At 36.5% G+C, this 9068-nt stretch overlaps 1 pseudogene; it reads right to left on the bottom strand.

The window, feature by feature from the left end:
• Nucleotides 1-8403: 8403 nt before the first annotated feature.
• On the bottom strand, nucleotides 8404-8786 carry LOC132226062 (phosphatidylinositol N-acetylglucosaminyltransferase subunit P-like; annotated as a pseudogene).
• Nucleotides 8787-9068: the final 282 nt, after the last annotated feature.

The raw sequence follows: 9068 nt of genomic DNA, 5'->3' as shown, positions 1-9068 counted from the left end.
GTCACATTGTAATGACCATCAGATCTGCAGAACTGTGAGATGATAGGTAAATGTTATATTAAGCTGCTAAGTTTGTGGTTATTTACTATGCAACTACAGAAAATTAATAAACGCATGGATCCTCTTTGCCCATTTCACAAATACTTATCACAACATGAATAAGAGGTGTGAAGTGGATGAAAAGAAAACAACCATCCATGCCTTGGATATTTTACCCTGGAACTTGCCATTAAATTCTTCTATCAGAAAGCTTCAAAGATTTGGAGACACAAGGTCATATTATGGAGGTAATGTGAAGTGGAAGAAAATATCATGTCATTAGATGTACTGAATATGGAATCCACAAGGGAACCATACCTGGAGTCCACATCCCTCTTTACTCTCTGACTATGGTTTAAAACTTAATATCCGCTGCTTTTAGAGTAGCAGACTACCAGTTTTTCTCAGCACTGCCCTGCATTGATAGATCCTTTTCTATCTAACATAAAAGCACTTGTGAACATATTGACTGCAATCCTCTTCTGGAGAGAAGGCAGCTTACTTTATATCATCTGCGGAGGCTTTGGAATGAAAGCATAATCATTTGTATTGAGATTCTGAATCCCAGGTGCCAGGTCTGAGGGCTTTCACCCTGGATTGGCTGGCCTTTGGGAGCAGGAAAACAGAAAGAGGAAATGCCCATGTTTGAGCTGGCATGTGCCATGCAACCTTCCTCCAGCAATGACAAGTCCCTCTGTGGGAAACCTGCAAGTGGGACAGTTTGTCTGTGGGTATTCCCAGAGGCCAAGGAACTGCAGTTGTGCAGGCAATATTAAAAAACTGGAGACGATATGAAAACATTTACAAACACCCACACACATTCTTGAAAATCAGCGTGTCTTATTCAGCTCTGACTCCGAAAACTCTATGTTTAAAAAAATCAGGTGGATATTTGAGTACATCTTTGAATGTTTGTTATTATATTGCCATATGTTTGAGGGTGTTTAAAGAGGTTACCTGTCTATTTTTTATATATACATTTTATTGATTTTTTTACAGAGGAAGGGAGAGGTATAGAGAGCTGGAAACATCGATGAGAGAGAAACATCGACCAGCTGCCTCCTGCACACCCCCCACCGGGGATGTGCCTACAACCAAGGTACATGCCCCTGACCGGAATCGAACCCAGGACCCTTCAGTCCCCAGACCGACGCTCTATCCACTGAGCCAAACCAGTCAGGGCCCTGTCTATTTTTTAGACAGAAATAAATAAAGGCACAACTTACCTTAGTAATTTATTAAAGTAAAACCTTCCCCTCCATTCTTTTTTTGTTTTTTAAGGTCTAGATACATTACTCTTAATTTCTCCCATGACTATAAAGCAATGTATGTGAGACAGAAGTAATTATGAGTAGGTATTTGGTACCTGGACACAGCAGTTTTAGCCTTCTGAAACAAAATAAATCTGAGGACTTGCTCTGCTTTTTAAATGGCATGTTTTTAGGTGCATACATATGGTTGATGTATAGAAACATGCCTAGTTCCAGACACAATATATACACAGATGCTCCTCACTTTGTGTAGTGACTGTGCTTAAGAAAAGCTGTATATATGTCAGTTTATAAAACTGAAACATTTAGAAATGCACTAGGGGAGATTTCTATTTCAAGAAACCTTATATTAATACATTTTTATAACAGAAATAATCATTGCCAGAAAATATCTGTTTTGAAATTAATGTGCCTGATATATAATAAATATTATAATAAGTAGAGAGAGTTAAAATCAAATTTAAGAAACAAGACTTTGAAAGCAGAAAAAGTTTTAGGTATTTTTAAGAGTAGTGTTTAGGAAAAATTATACTCAATAATATTAGCACAGGGTAATTATTTTTACTCTTTATTCAAGGGTATATATATATATATATATATATATATATATATATATATATATATTTTTTTTTTTTTCACTGACTAATCTCTCTATTCAAGGTTGACCAACTTAAAATCTGGAATCTTTAGCAAGAAAACCTAGTCCTTGTCAGTTCTAATTATGCTGAGTTGAAAGATAAACAAGAAAAAAGGGTAATATGTTTATTTAGATCTAACCAGAGAGTTAAAGCAGAAAATTTTCTAAATTACTCATGTGATGAAGCCTAAAATAAATGCTATGGTGTTTTTTTAAAGGGTATGTAACACATATTTGGAATTATATTATTCCAGTTTTATTTAGAAATTTGCTTTGCCTAAAAAATTAGGCCAATCTGTGTGTATTCATTATATATATTGCTGCTACAACAAATTACCACAACTTTTGTGGCACAAAACAACTCAAATGTATTACCCGACAGTTCTGGAGGTTATTTACACAGGTTAAGTCATGATGTCAGCAGGGCAGGTTCCTCCCGGCGTCTCTAAGAGAAAATCCCTTTCCTTGCCTTTTCCAACTTCTACAGGCTGCCTGCCTTCTTTGGCTCCTGACCTCCTTCCAGCAATTCCATCTCTCCAACCCCTGCCTCTTTTATCATCATATCTCTTCTCTTCACTCTGACTCTTCTGCCTCCCCTTTGTAAGGATCCTTGTGATTACATTGGGCCCACCCAGATAATCCAGGATAATATTCCCATCTCAAGAGTTTTAACTTAATCACATCTGCTAAATTCCCTTTGCTGTATAAGGTAGTATATTCACAGTTCCAGGAACTAGAACCTAAACAGCTTGAGGTTGAGAGGGGGCATTATTCTGTCTACCACACTGTGTTAGAAGCTCATTTTAGGATATTAATATCCAATTTGCTACTTTGTCTCTCCTTTCCAATGCACAAGCTCCATGATTTATTTCTCACCTTTGGAATTAAAATTAAACTGTAAGAATGTTTATCAACTGTTTATCGACCGCGTTCCATCTGCCAGGTACTATGCCAAGTGCTTTGTGTGTAACTACATATTTATTTAATCCTTACAATAAATTCATATTGTTAATTTTATCTCATTGTACACATACAGAGATTGTAACACAAGAGTGTTAAATTACTTGTTTGAGATTCTAAATCCAGCAACTGCCAAGGCCAGGATGACTCCAGAGCTTATGCTCTTAGCCCTTTTATTTTACCCACCCTCTTATAAAACATTGGCAAACAATGTACATGATTTACGTACGCAAATTAAAATATGCTTATAATGAATTACACTATACAAACTAAGATGCAGCCCCACTGAAACCAGGCACGCAAGTTAGGGTGATGCCCCTCCTTGAGAGTACAACTGGAATTAAAACGAATAAGCCAACTCTCTGTAGTTTCACGAGAGCATTAATATAGGAAAAGTGGAGATTCTGGAAGCCACTTTTCCTTTCAGTTGTAGATGTGTTTGTGCGTGTGTTGGGGGTGGGTTGGTCGGACCTGAGCATCAGTTTAATTAAGTACAAATGAAGTAGTGTTTGGGGGGAAATAAAGGTCAGAAAATTTGCCTTTCCCAGGCTGCACCTGAGGGCAAGTAGCACTGTCAGCAAATAGGCCATAAACCACCTCTCATCCAACTGCTGCCCACAAGCTTTACATTTCTAAATATCATTAGCAAAAATCACTTCTTCCTTATTTTCTTTTACCAATATTATATTTTAATAATTTAAATAAATATATTTTATATTTCTTATATGTAGATTATTAGAGTTCCATGAAAATCAGAACCACATCTGTCTTATTCATCATTCTACCACAGCAAGTAATAGAGTGGATGGTACACAGTGGATGGTACTCAATATTTATGGATAGATGGACAAAAAATAAATAAAAGGACTGGAGGGAAGAAAGAACTAAGAAAAGGAGGGCCAATCACTAGTTTGAACCTAAATAGAAAATAGTGTGATGAGATGCACATGAAAATTAAATGAGGCAAAAGTAGTCAGGATGCCTCCCGCATTCAGGGCCATAAGCCAGCCACAAGGTAGGCAAGGTCCAGAAGGCAACCATCTGTTGATTTAACTCTCTTTATAAGGAACCTGGCCCATCCTATTCAGAGTGGAGTTGACTTTACAAAACATTTTTCTGGCTTCACAGGAAGAGAGAAAAGTAAAATTTTGAAATGGAACTTTGGGGTAAAAAAGGCATTGTGGGGAAGTTAGGGCAGAAGAACAGCATTGAATAAGCATTTTAAAAAGGCCTACTTTCAATATAATAGTTATGGTAATTGTTAATTGTTTAGTCACCCCTTCCTCTACCCCCCCCCCCCCCCCGCCCCAACATTGAAGGTTGCCAAATTAAGAACATGGATTGTGTCTTTTATCTGTGAAATTCAGAATTTAATAAATATTTAACAACTGAATCATGGTGAAAATGGATGAAGGCCATAATGGAAACGAGCCAGGCAATATGAGCACAGAACCTCAGAGCAGCAGCTTCCTCACTGAAGTCATCAAGATAATCATCACAGAGAATAGAGCTTGGCCTAAGTCTTGGAAGATGAGAGGTTTCCCAGGCTAAGAAAGAGGAAGGAGTATTCTTCTCTGATGAAGTAGATTGTGCAATGGAAGGAAGGCTTGAAAGAGAACATAGTGTATTCTGAGAACTGCATGAAATTTGGGTATGGAGAGAGTGTATAGTAAGAAAATGTGTAAAAAGGCTGGTGATAAGTGACAAGGAAAAGCTCAAGAGTTTGAGTCTTAAAGCTAAATGATTGGGGGAATATTTAAGGTTAATTAAGCAGCAACATGGATGGGTCACTTCCCCCAAGCCATGTAGCAATTGAATTGTAAGGGAGTTGAGAATGGGGTTTCTTTTACATTAAGAGAGAGGGGATTACAATAGTTTGGGGCAAAAAAATTATGAGCACCCAAACCAAGGCACTTGTACAGAGAATTTAGAGGAGATGATGGTGGTTAAGTTGAAAGGTAAGACCGAGTCACTGATGTCTCTCACATTTCAGACCAAGATGTCTGTCTAGGTCAGTGGTTCCCAAACTTATTTGGCCTACTGCCCCCTTTCCAGAAAAAATATTACTCAGCGCCCCCTGGAAATTAATTTTTTTTTTAAATTTTAATAGCAATTAAACAGAAAGATATATGTATTAATGTTTCTACCTTTTTCGTAAAATATAGTAAAGAAAGGTGTAAATTAGAAACATTGAAGTTTGAAATTATGAAACTATTTATTGAACTCAGAATAGAAAGGTAATACAAAAAAAGTTAAAACAAATGCACCTGTGGCCATCACCGCCCCCCTGGATCGCTGCAGCGCCCACCAGGGGGCGGTAGCGCCCACTTTGGGAATCACTGCTCTAGGTGATGCTGTTATCATTGTAATTAGCAGGTTAAAAATAAGAGAGCAAAGGGGAGGCCATACATTATAAACATGGTCATTTGGGCAGCTTCCTGCTCCCCAAGGAACCACCAATCCATTCCCTGCAGATCACTGGGAGAAGGGATCAAAGAAAGGGAGAGATGGGCACAGGCACAGTGCAGTTGGGGTGATGGAGGGAAGGTGCTTGACTATCACTCTAGCCAGGGGAACAATGGATTGGCCAAGGGCTGGACCCTATCAGAAGCACACAAAATCTTGGGAAGTTAAAATCCCCAAAGAGTTACCTCTCTCTTGCTTGCTTTTATGCTTTTATTCTCTTAATGCTTGCTCTCTCTTGCTCTGTTACCCACATTTGCCCAGGCATTCAGGTGTTCTCTCTCCATAGCCACATGGCCCATGGCTTTCTTGACCCCCACAGGCAATAGACTGCAGCTGGGAACACAAGCTAAGCTAGCCAGATGCTGGACTGTACTTTAATATGGAACAGAAATTCGGGGCAGTGGCCTTCATTCTGGCCCTGCTGAAGACAAGACTGGACTTCTTGTATGGCAAGATAGACAGAGGTGGGGCCTTGGAGGGGAACCCTCTTGGTTTTGCATCATTAATGAAGTTTACCATGAAATCCCATCCACTTGTGGGAACTCAGGGAATTCTTTTCCTCACGGCACCCCAAGAACTCCACTTGCACCAATAACAATGCCATTCCCCAAGTCAGGTGAGAAAGACTGGAAGAGACTGGAGAGGTAGGTGAGTGAAAAGTATAGTTCAGTATATTGAGGTTGAGGAGTTGCTTGAAAATAACAAACAGCATTACTAACCGCTAGCTTTCTGCCATGCTCTTTCTCAATGTTTGGCATGTAACTGTGAAATCCAAATGAGATAATGTATTAAACACTTTTGGGAAAAGTACGAAGAGCAACATGAATGTGTGGATTAGTATTTGTCCTCTTTTCTGTTTTTACCACATATAGAGAGTAAGGCACCAGAATTTTTTTTCTCTTCTCTCTTTGTTTCTCAGAAACAATAAAAATCACATTGTCAAAAAACTTGATAAGATAAAAAATCAATCTAGGGCGGGGGGATAAAATGGATACATATGTAATACCCTTTGTAATACTTTAAGCAATTAAAAAATAAATAAATAAAAAATAAATAAATAATAAAAAAAAAGATAAAAAATCAACAAAATGTCCTTTATTACACTTTTTAAACAATGACTTCATGGGACTGTGTTTTAAAATGCTTCTAAAATAATGCCTTCTTATATAGCCAGTCTCATGAATTGAAAGCATGTTGCTATTTTAAAATATTTTATTAATTCATAGGCAAAACATTTGATTGAAAATTTTAAATTACTACCTCTTACTTTAGCTCATTTCTCCTAAGCGTGAATCTCTTTTCGTGGGTGCACAGTTGACTAAGAGCTGCCCGTCACCACTAGGTACTCCAGGTATTGCTCTATTCAAAAAAAATCAGAGTCTTTGTAGCATGTAGAGGCATCATCTCACCAGTTCACATTTGCACTTTTATATGTCTTTCAGTCTTACCACAGCATGAGTAGCTTTTGGTGTTTCGTAGAACAGCTGTGTTTTTTGTGTTATCCTGATAAACTACTCATTGAAGTAAAACTGGTATATTGGGTAAACTGTTTACCATGGAATGAGGAATTCTATAGCAGAAAAAACACAGTTGAATTATAAATGAGATAAATAATACAAAAAATAATGAATTCAACATTTTTCTTATCTGAGGGCAAAGGCCATGAAAATCCACTAATGCAGCAAATAAAATTATCTTGGGCAATCTTGTCCTCAGAATAAAATAAAATGGAAGAAAAGACTAGTAATATGCATTTAAGAAGTAAGACACTGTAGATTATAGCTAATTAAATGTATTATTATTTGGGCAGTGTAGAGTAGTGGAATGAATTCTAAATTTAGAATGGAGGACCTAGGTTGGCATGCTGCTCTGTTGCTGGTATGACTTTGGACCTCTCTGAAATCCTTAATTTCCCAATCAGTGCTCTATGGCATTTGTGTATTTTGCACACATTAAATAGGCATTCTAAGTTACCATTATTACTATGAACACTGAAAATTAGTATTATATATCATGTTTAAAAATTACTCCTAATAGTATAAACTCTTTGCTAACGTTTTTACTGACAATGACTAAAATGAGACCATCTTTTCTAAATGCATCAGTGACCTATCAAAAAGACATTTGTCACTAATTTTTATCAGAATGATAGCAATGGCATACCAAATTCAAATTTTTACTTCATAACATAATAAATTTTAATTAAATATGACAATAATGGCATTGACATCCTCCATTTATAAAGTTCTCCCTACTTTATCATGAATTATCAGGGAGAAAAACAAATCTTGTCAGACGAGATTTCTTTGGCTATCTTAATGAAATAAGACTCCCAACATTCTCTTTTCCAAAATAATTTTCGTTCTTAGCAATTTTCACACCTTAAATATCATATTGATTGCTTATTTGTACATCTTCTGTCTCATTCCACTAGAGTGCAAACCTCAGGAGAGCAGGGCCTTTAACTCAATATTGTGTCCCCAGGATCTAAACCAGTCACTGGCACAGAGAAAGTCCTCAATAAATATTTGTTGGATTAATGAATTTCTTTCTGCTAGATATTGTGTCATTTTAATGTGTGTTTTCTCATTTAATTCTAATAACCCTTTGAATTATATAATAATAGTAGAAAAATACTTAAATAATGCTTTCTAGATGTGAGGCACTATTGTCAGGACTTCACTCAGAGACATAATTTTATTCTCATAAGACCTATGAAGTCTTCTCATTTTATAGATAAGGCAATGGAGTCACAGAGAAGTGAGATGACATTCCCAAAGTCATTTATCTAGAGTGGTTGAAACCTGATTTTTTTATGGTAATGCGGTGTTCTATTTATTCCATCCATTAATAACTACTATTTGAGAACATATACAATATTAATGGAACAATATAAGAGAAGTCCAACTTACCTTTTTCAAAATAGCTCAATACTAGAATTAATAAGAAATAATTATGATCAAAATTATGTCAAAACTTATAATAAATGTTTGATGTTAGTCTACATAAAATTTAGTTTTTAGTGTCAAATTATTTGGCTGTAAGAAAGAACGTTTTGTTTACTTCACTAGTAGGAATATCTCTTAATGCTGAGATGACCTCTTCTTGGAATTTCTTCTGCTATTGAATTTTGGCATAGTTACCTGTGATTATATGAATAAAATTGAGTGGTGAGGTACTCATCATGTTTACTCCAAAAAAGAGTACATACCCGATAACTATAGTATTGAGGATGTAGACAGGCAATGCAACTGCCCAATCCTTTTGAGTTCAATAGGTTAAGACTAAGGAGTTTAGTCAAGATTCAGGAGTAAAAGCCCACACAAGGTATAGTATGAAGCCAAACTGGGAGCTTAAGAAAAGAACAAAGTCATAACTCTTTCTGGCAATGGTGACGGTGAATTTTCCACCATTTTTCCCATGACTTAGACATGTGCACACCAGCTGCCAAACCTCATGTGCACGCGTGCACACACGCACATCGAAACCAAATTTTAGCCTAGTCTTTGTGGCTCTACTTTTCATGCTGATAACTATTACCTTACAGGCCTTTACATTTTCATTTTAAATTTATTTTTCAATTACAGTGGACATACAATATTATATTAGTTTCAGGGATATAATATGCCTATTACAGGCCTTCACATATTTTTAAATAAATTTTTATTGTTCAGATTATTATAGTTGTTCCTCTT

Source organism: Myotis daubentonii, chromosome 2 (assembly GCF_963259705.1).
Source record: "Myotis daubentonii chromosome 2, mMyoDau2.1, whole genome shotgun sequence".
In the NCBI taxonomy this organism is placed as follows: domain Eukaryota; kingdom Metazoa; phylum Chordata; class Mammalia; order Chiroptera; family Vespertilionidae; genus Myotis; species Myotis daubentonii.
The sequence above is the reverse complement of the archived record's forward strand: the minus strand, read 5'-3'. Positions and strand labels throughout refer to the sequence as shown.